We start from the raw sequence: 8227 nt of genomic DNA, 5'->3' as shown, positions 1-8227 counted from the left end.
AGAGGGGCAGGGGACGGACCAGCGGAGCCCTTTGGAGCTCCACAGCTGCTTAAATGGGTGTGAGGGGCTGAGGGGACACAGAGGGGCCGTGCTGGGGACACAGAGGGGCCAGAGGGTGGCCAGCGTGGCCACCATGTCCCCCTGTGGGCCATCGGGTCCCCTCTGGTGGGAGCAGCACTTGCCCCCTCATTTAAGTAGCCTCTGGAGGTCCTGTCCCAGCCGAGCCCTCCCTCCCTCCTTCCCCGGGGCTGGTGGGTGTTCCCAGAGCAGCAGAGACCCTTTGGAGCATTTCTTTTGGATTAGGGTTTTTTTTTTTTCCTGGCTTATTTTTTTGCCTATTTTTGGTCGTTTTCTTATTTTGGTTTTTTTTCCCCCAATTTTTTTTTTAAATTTTTATTCCCCTTTTTTAATTCCCTATTTTTTATTTTTATTCCCTATTTTTTTATTCCCTATTTTTGAAATTTTTATTCCCTATCTTTTTTATTCTCTTTTTGAATTTTTTATTTTTATTCCCTATTTTTTTATTCCCTATTTTTGAATTTTTTATTCCCTATTTTTTATTTTTATTCCCTATTTTTTATTTTTTAATTTCTATTCCCTATTTTTTATTTTTATTCTCTATTTTTTATTTTTATTTCTTATTTTTTTATTTTTAATCCCTAATTTTTTATATTTTTATTCCCTATTTTTTATTTTTATTCCCTATTTTTTATTTTTCTCTTTTTTTATTTTCCCCCTATTTCCTAATTTCCCCTACTTTTTTTTTTATTTATTTCCCCCATTTTACATTTCTCTCTTTTTTTTTTATATTTTCCCCTATTTTTATTCCCCCCCATTTTTTTATTTGCCCCCCCCATTTTTTTGTTTTCTCCCTATTTTTTTTAATCTTCTTCCCGTTTAAATTTTTTATTTCTCAAAGAGAAAAAATCCCACTGGACTTTTACCAGCCCACCCTGGTAACGAGATCCACTGTGGACAAAAGCCACCAAAAGCCCCCAAAGGACTGTGATCCCTCGGGAGCTCTGCACCATTCCAGCCTCATTCCCAGTGGGATGGCAGGATCAGTGGATTATTCCTCCACAGTGCCTTGGAAAGCCTTCCAAGCCAGGAGAACACCTCCATTTTCTGGGATTTTTGTTTTTTCCTGAATGTTTCTTTTCAGTTTAGGTTAGTCGAAAGGATTTGTATTTTTTTTTTAAATTTTTGGAGTTTTTTTGAAGCCTATGAAATAATGGCAGAAATGGGACACGGGACAATTTTCCTCCTTTTCCTCTTTTTTTTTTCCCTGTGGAGGTGAGAACCTGTCCCAGGGACGAGGCCCGGGAAGGGAAGGGCTGAGGGAATGGCTTTGGCTTTTCCCTCCTCCCTTCAGGAACAGGAAGAAACCACCACCAAAAAAAAGAAAAAAAAAAAGAAAAAAGAAAAAAAAAAGGCCAAAAAAGTCCCTTTTTGGTAGGAAACCTGGGATTAATCCTCATCTCCTGAGTAATCAGACAATGGGAACTCCATGCAGAATGGTCTGGGGGGCCAGGGGGGGCAGAATTCCCCAGGGAATGTTTAAGGAGCAACTCACCTGAACGTCCCTGGGGTTATTTATGTCTTCTGCCCCCCTCCCCTCCAAATCTCTCCAGGTGGGGTGGAAAAAAAACCCCTCTTCCTGAAATTGGGCACATTTTTTTAATGAGCTGATAAAGATATATATTTTTTCTTCACTATTTAATGATGGTAAATCCCCCCCCCACACACACACCCCTCCCTTCTGCAGGAAAAGCTGTTCTCACGAGACAAACCCAAACCCAAAAGGAATGTCGGATGGTCACTGATTCCCGCCACTCTTACCGCGGATTTCACACCTTAGGGAGGTTTTTAAGGGTCTGCTCTGGGTTGTGGAGCAGTTTGGGGAGGGTCAGGACCTGCTGCCCCCCCTCTCCCGGGCAGGGAAGGTCTCGTCTCCAGCTCCAGCTCCGGGTTTTCTGCGGCAAATCCAGCCAAAAACAGGGATTTTTCCCTCCCCCCAGATCGGAGCAGGAGGGTGGGAAAGCAAAACACAAAATATTCGGGATGATTTTGAGGGAGGGGGGACGCTGGATCCGTGGGATCAACCCCCCTGGGCAGGGGGGAGCCAACTCCAGGCTAAAAAGAGGGAATTTGGGACAAAACTGGCACTGATGCTTTCGCTGTTGGTTCAGAGGAGACCAGCCCTTCCCAGCAGATTCCCTGGGAGCATCCCTAAAAAATAACAAAATCAGGAAAGCAGGGGTGGGGAAGGAGAGGTGGCAGCAGGTCCTGTCCCGGGGGAGCTGCGGGAGGGGGGCAGAGCCAGGGATTGCTGTGCTGTGAGAGATGAGAGAGAGAGAGAGAAAAAAAAACCATAAAAAACAAAGAAAGGAAAAAAAAAACCACAAAAAAAAAGAGGAGAAAAGAAAAAAAAAAAAAGCTACCTCAAGGTATGAAGTTACCTCAGCAATTGATTATTTTTTTGTTTTTTTGTTTTGGTTTGGTTTTGTTTTTGTTTTTTATTTTTTGGTTTGTTTCGTTTTTTTTTTTTTTTTTTTCGGGGGGCTTGCTGATATTTTATATAAAAACTGATAGTCTTGAATATTTTATTTTTTTAATGAAAAGAGAAGTTAAGTTTCATAATTTCTTGTGAGCCAGGAGTTATGTGCAGGTAACCAAGTGTTATGAGCTCTCTATGGAGAACGACAGGAATTCCAGACATAGTGGAAAAGATGGCAGCAGCTTCTATATTTGGATATTTTTTGGTTTTGGCCTTTTCAAGCCAGCTGATGAATTCCACCACACCACAAGAGCTGTCAGATGTCGCGACTCTTCGAGACCTCGGGCAAATTGGAGAACCCACCAGTTGGAAAAACTTAATTTCTTTCCTTTTTTTTTTTTTTCTCATTTTTTTTTTTCCTTTTTTTCTTTTTTTTTTTTTTTTTTTTTTGGTGTAATTTAAATTGGGAGGGGTGGGAAGAGAAAAAAACAAAAAACCACAAAAAAAACCAAAACCCACCAAACCAAATCCTGCCGCTGGCTGAAAGGCTTTTCTCAAATCCATCTCCAGCGAGAAATCCACGGATTCCAGAGCTCTGGGAATCAGAAATCTTCCACTCCCGGGATGTGAGGGCAGCATTGACTATGCAAAGTGGGGTTACAGGGGTTTTGCTGGTATTTAAACCACACCAGCTCAGGCGATTTATTTTCAAGCTACTCGGAAGCCATATATATATATATGTATTTATATATATATATATATTTCTATATTTATATATATCCCAGAACCCAAACGATCCGACCTCCCGTGGTTGCCACGGGGGCGGCGTCGAACCATCTTCTCCACTATGATGCTGTGAAAATATTTTACAAAGAGATTTTTGCCTCCGTTTTACCGAGGGAAGAAAGAAAAAAAGATAAAAAAAAAAAAAACAAAAAGAAAAAAAAAAACAAAACACAAAAAGAAAAAAAAAAACACAAAAAGAAAAAAAAAAGACGATTTAAATAATTTAAAAAAAAAAAGAAAAAATCCTTTTAAAAAAAAAAAAAGAAAAAAAAAGTGAGAAGGAGAAAGAGAGAGAGAAATTAATGCATTAGTGGGAGCCAATTTTTTTTTTTATATAAACGCACATCAAGGGGAGGGAGAGAGAGAGAGAGAGAGGGCAAATCCCACCCTGAGGATCGAGGGGGATGAGCCTCTCCCTGCTCCCAAATGTTCACAGGGTGTTTTTTGGTTTTTTTTTCTGTAAAAAAATCCCATTTGCTATTTTTTTTTTCGCTGTACCTGCAGGAAAATTCGATTGCTCCAATGCTGGCGGGGGGGGAAAAGAAAAAAAAATCCAAAATTCCGTGGTGACAAAGGGAATTTGGTGCTGCTGTTCCCATCCCACCGCCCCTCAGCTCCTCCCCTCCGGAATATTTGGGATGGGAGGAGCGTGGAATCCCCCCGGGGGAAGCACCGGCCCTTTATTCCCCTCAGTTTGGGGTGAAAGGAGCGGGAATTGGGGCCTGGCAGCTCCCGCCCCTCGGGGCGGTGGGAGAGGAGCTTCCGTGGGTTTTCCTCCATTTCCTTGGATTTTTTTTTAATTTTTTTTTTTAGGAAGACTGGCATTTGTCCTAGGGAAAAAACAAACAAACAAGTGGTGTAATACTTGAACCTCTGGCTCTCTCCTCGTTCTGTTCCCAGCCTCGCTCGGGGCGGCGCCTTCGGCCAGCGGCCATTTGGGAATTCGGGGCTTTTCCCACAAAAGCAGCTTTTTTTTTGGGGACCGAGGGACAAAACACAGCGAAACAAAAGTCCCCCCAGCTCCCAGAGCGATCCCGTGGGATCTGGTCGCTGCAGGGACCCGAAATCTTTGGTTCAGGGAAACCTTTGGTGCTTTCCCCCGCCCTCGGGCCGGTCCCTGCCGCCGGAATTCGGGAGCGAGCGGCCGGTGCTGTTTGGTTTTTTTGGGGGGGGAATCCCGTTGGTTTCCCGAGGGAAGTTATTTATCTGTAAAGTGGTTTGCAGTAAGGAAGAAGCCCCCGAGCATCTCCCGTCCTTCTCTGGAGCCACAGCGAGCTGGGAAGAGCGAGAGGAGGGAGGAAGTGGGATCCCGGGTGGCAAGAGATGGGAGCGAGGTGGATCCATCCCTGGGAAAAATTCCCTAGGGAGCCCCAAAAGCAGCAGGAAGGATCCCCAGCCCTGCAGCAGCTCCTCTGTCCTCTCTCTGTGCCAACAGAAGGTAATTTAGGGGAGCCCAGAATTCCGGGATGAGCGGCGCCGCCGGCTCCTTGGTTTTCTCCCGGCAGGAATTATTCGGGTTTATTTTTTGCCTTGGAATTTTTCCCCCCCCGTGAACCAGGAGCAGCCCCAGCCCTGCCCCGTCCCGGGGGGTCTGTGGGGTGAGGAAGGACGTGGAGCTCTCAGTTTGGGGCAGGGGTTGTGAGGAGGCTCCGGGCAGGAGCGGGAACAGCGCCCGGAATTCCTACTGGGTGCTGGGAGGAGCTGGAGGCAGAGCTGGAGCTCCTGCCACGGGGCAGAAAGGAAAGCAAAGCACTTCGTGCCTCGGTTTCCCCCTTTTCTGGGAAGGACGCTGCTCTCCTAACTCCCAGGGCTGGGATGAGGATGAAGGAATTCCCACCTTGGAAGCGCTCGGTGCCGTATCCCGGGAGAGCCTTGGATTTGGGGTTCACCTCGGAGTCTCCTCGTGCCATCCAGCTGGAGAAAAAGGAAAGAAAAGGATCCCAAATCCCAGCTGACGTTTCTTCTCTTCCAAGCTCTGCCACTTCCCCGGGCCCTGAGAACATCCCTGGATTCAGCAGCGGGATCCTGCTCCCTCCCCTCCCTGGATCCCGGCCGAGAAGCGTGGAATGGTTTTCTGGAATCAAACTAGAGGGAAACCCCTTGTAAATATTGCAAAGAAAACTGCCTCCGAGTCACAGCTGGTGTTTCCTGGGCATTACTCGGGTTTGGGTTTGGGTTTATTTTTAATTTTTTTTTTTTTAGCGCTTAAAAAAACCAGAAAGGACAAAAAAAAAAAAGGCAAAAAAAAAAAAAAGAAAAGCAGTAAAAGTAGTTAATCAGTGCCAGAAAAAAACCCTCTTTTTTTTTTTTTTTTTTTTAATTTCTAGCTCCAACTTCGAGTGTTTTTGTTTTTAGACTCCAGGAGAATCCGTCAGAAACGCAGACTTGCTCTAAGACACTTGAAGACATTTCCTTAATTTAATTCCTTTCGGTCTTCCCTCCCTGTCCCTGCTGCTCCACACAACGCAGGCTTTTGGATGTTTTTGGAATTTTCTTATTTTCAGAGGAGGTTGTGGATTTGGTTGTTTTTTTTTTTCCTGGGGAGGGGGGTCTCTGATTTATTTTCTTCAGGTTTTTTTAATTCCTTTTGGTTTCTGTTTGGCTGGACTGGGTGTGATCCTGTGAAACGCGTTTCCTCCCGGGAGGGCACGGGGGGATTGGAGCATCCTCGGGCTGTGCCCTGAGCACAGCTGGGATTTTTCCCAGGATTTGGCTGTGGATTTGCTCTGGGAGCAGCGAAGGGGCAGCAGGAACGAGCGGTGCTTGAGCTTGGGAGGCTTCGGGTGTTGCTTGGTTGGAGCCGGAGCCTGGAATCGGCCTCGGAGCCTGGAATTGGCCTTGGAGCAGCCCTTGGGAATCACTGGGCGAGGCTGGAATTACCTTGGGATGACCATCAGTGGCTCCACATCAGCGTGGGGAGGAGGGATCCTCCCCCTTCGGTCCAGTCAGCCTTTCCTCACGTTCTGGTTTTAACCTTGTCCCGTGTTTCGCTCCTCGGGGACCGCGGAGGAGATTCCAGAGCGGAGCGAGACCGGCCGGAGGCTCCTAAATCCGGAATTTTCTCCTGGAGACCGCGCAGGTGCTGCCAGCTGGACACACCCCCGTGCAAAGCACAGACTACCTCAGAGCTGCCGGGGGGGATGGCCGGGGGTCCCTCCTCGCCCCCCGCTCCGCAGGGATCCTTCCCGGGCAGGGGGGAAGAATTCCGGCATCCCGGCTTTGGGAATCGCTGCCCGGTGCTGGGAGAGGAGGAGGAGGAGAGCTGAGGAAGGCTCTGCAGGATGCCAGGAGGGCAGCAGGGTGGGAGAGTGCCCGAGTTGGACCCCTGGAAAAGTCAGCGCGGGGCTGGCTCCGGGGTGTGTTTGATCCCAGCTTCCTGGGCGTGGCGGAATCCCTGCAGTTCGTTGTTGGAAGGTGGAATTCCTCGGAGGAGGAGCAGGGTGTGGCAGTGGGATCGTCCACCAGACAGTGCCGGGATGCTCTGCTGGACCATGGCAGGATGTTCTGCCAAAGTCATGGCAGTGGGATGCTTCGGTGGACCGTGGTGGTGGGATATTCCCTCAGACCGTGGTGGTGGGATATTCCCTCGGACCGTGGTGGTGGGATATTCCCTCGGACCGTGGTGGTGGGATATTCCATGGGATCATGATAATGGGATATTCCCTCAGACCATGGTGGTGGGATATTCCCTCAGACCATGGTGGTGGGATATTCCCTCAGACCATGGTGGTGGGATATTCCATTGGCTCATGGTGGTGGGATATTCCATTGGCTCATGACGATGGTGGGATGCTGTGCCCTCCTCTGCCAGACTGGCGGGCTGTTCTGCGGGATGGTGGAGGAGGGAAGCTCTGCCATTCCATCCTGGAATGCTCGTCCAGACCAGGGCAGTGAGGTTCTCCGCTGGTGGGATGTTCCACCCATGGGATGTTCCGGCAGACCACGGCACTGGGATGCTCCCCTGGCCCCCGGCACATCCCGTCCCCTGCGGGATCCGAGTGCGGGGTCACGAACCACGGGCAGGATTTGGGTGCTGTGGACCAGCACGAGCCAGCTCCCGAAGGGATATTTTCCTTAAAACCGGAATGAATTACAGAATTAACTAATTGCAGAATTAGCTTGAGCCCTGGGAGTCGGGATGTGCGACAGCTGAGGCATTTTTTTGGAGCAGTTTGGGAAATGGTCTCTGTGAATCGACCCCGGGTCCGGCAGGAAGGAGATTCCCGCTGTTCTGGGGCAGGGAAGGGCTGACCTGGAGCACGGCCCCAGCTCTCCCATCGCTCGGCGCATCATCCCGGGAGATCGTTGGGATGGACTGGAAGCAGGGCAGGAAGGAATCCCTAAAATGTCCACCCTGCTCCCGGCTCGGCGGGTCGGGTCGGTGGAAGCACCTCCGGACCCACCTCGGGATGGAATTCCTGGGCTCCAGGAGGAAATCTGGCCTTAAACCACGACCCCTCCCTGTGGCTCCAGAGGAGGGAAACCCGCCGGGAATCCCGGGATGTCCCCAGGGCCCGGAATGTCCTCGGGCTCCTGTCCCGGGCCACGACCTTCTATATAACCAAGTCAGTTTTGTTTATCTACCTCTTAGCCAATAGGGGAACTCTAGGTAGTGGCAACTCCACAGGCTGTAGTTTAGGGGAAAATTAAAAAAAAAAAACCTAAAAAAAAAAAAAAGAAAAGAAAAATTGCTCTCTTTTTCCAAAGAAAAATGTTCTTTAAAAATAGAATTTATGGGCTTTCTTTTCACTTTAAAGTGGTCGTTAGTTGGTAAAGCTCCAGACCTCACCAGTCCCAAATTTTTGGGTTGTGACTGAGTTTATGATCTGCATTTTTTTTTTTTAATACTCGATCTTCCATGATATTTTTTTTTTTTTTGTCGTTGTCCTTTAGAACTTGGAGATTTCCTCCTTCCCTCTCCAATCCACCTCCATCCTCCTCGCT

Source organism: Manacus candei, unplaced genomic scaffold (assembly GCF_025592945.1).
Source record: "Manacus candei isolate 608988 ecotype Guabito, Panama unplaced genomic scaffold, ASM2559294v1 h1tg000058l, whole genome shotgun sequence".
Taxonomy (NCBI): Eukaryota; Metazoa; Chordata; class Aves; order Passeriformes; family Pipridae; genus Manacus; species Manacus candei.
The sequence above is the reverse complement of the archived record's forward strand: the minus strand, read 5'-3'. Positions refer to the sequence as shown.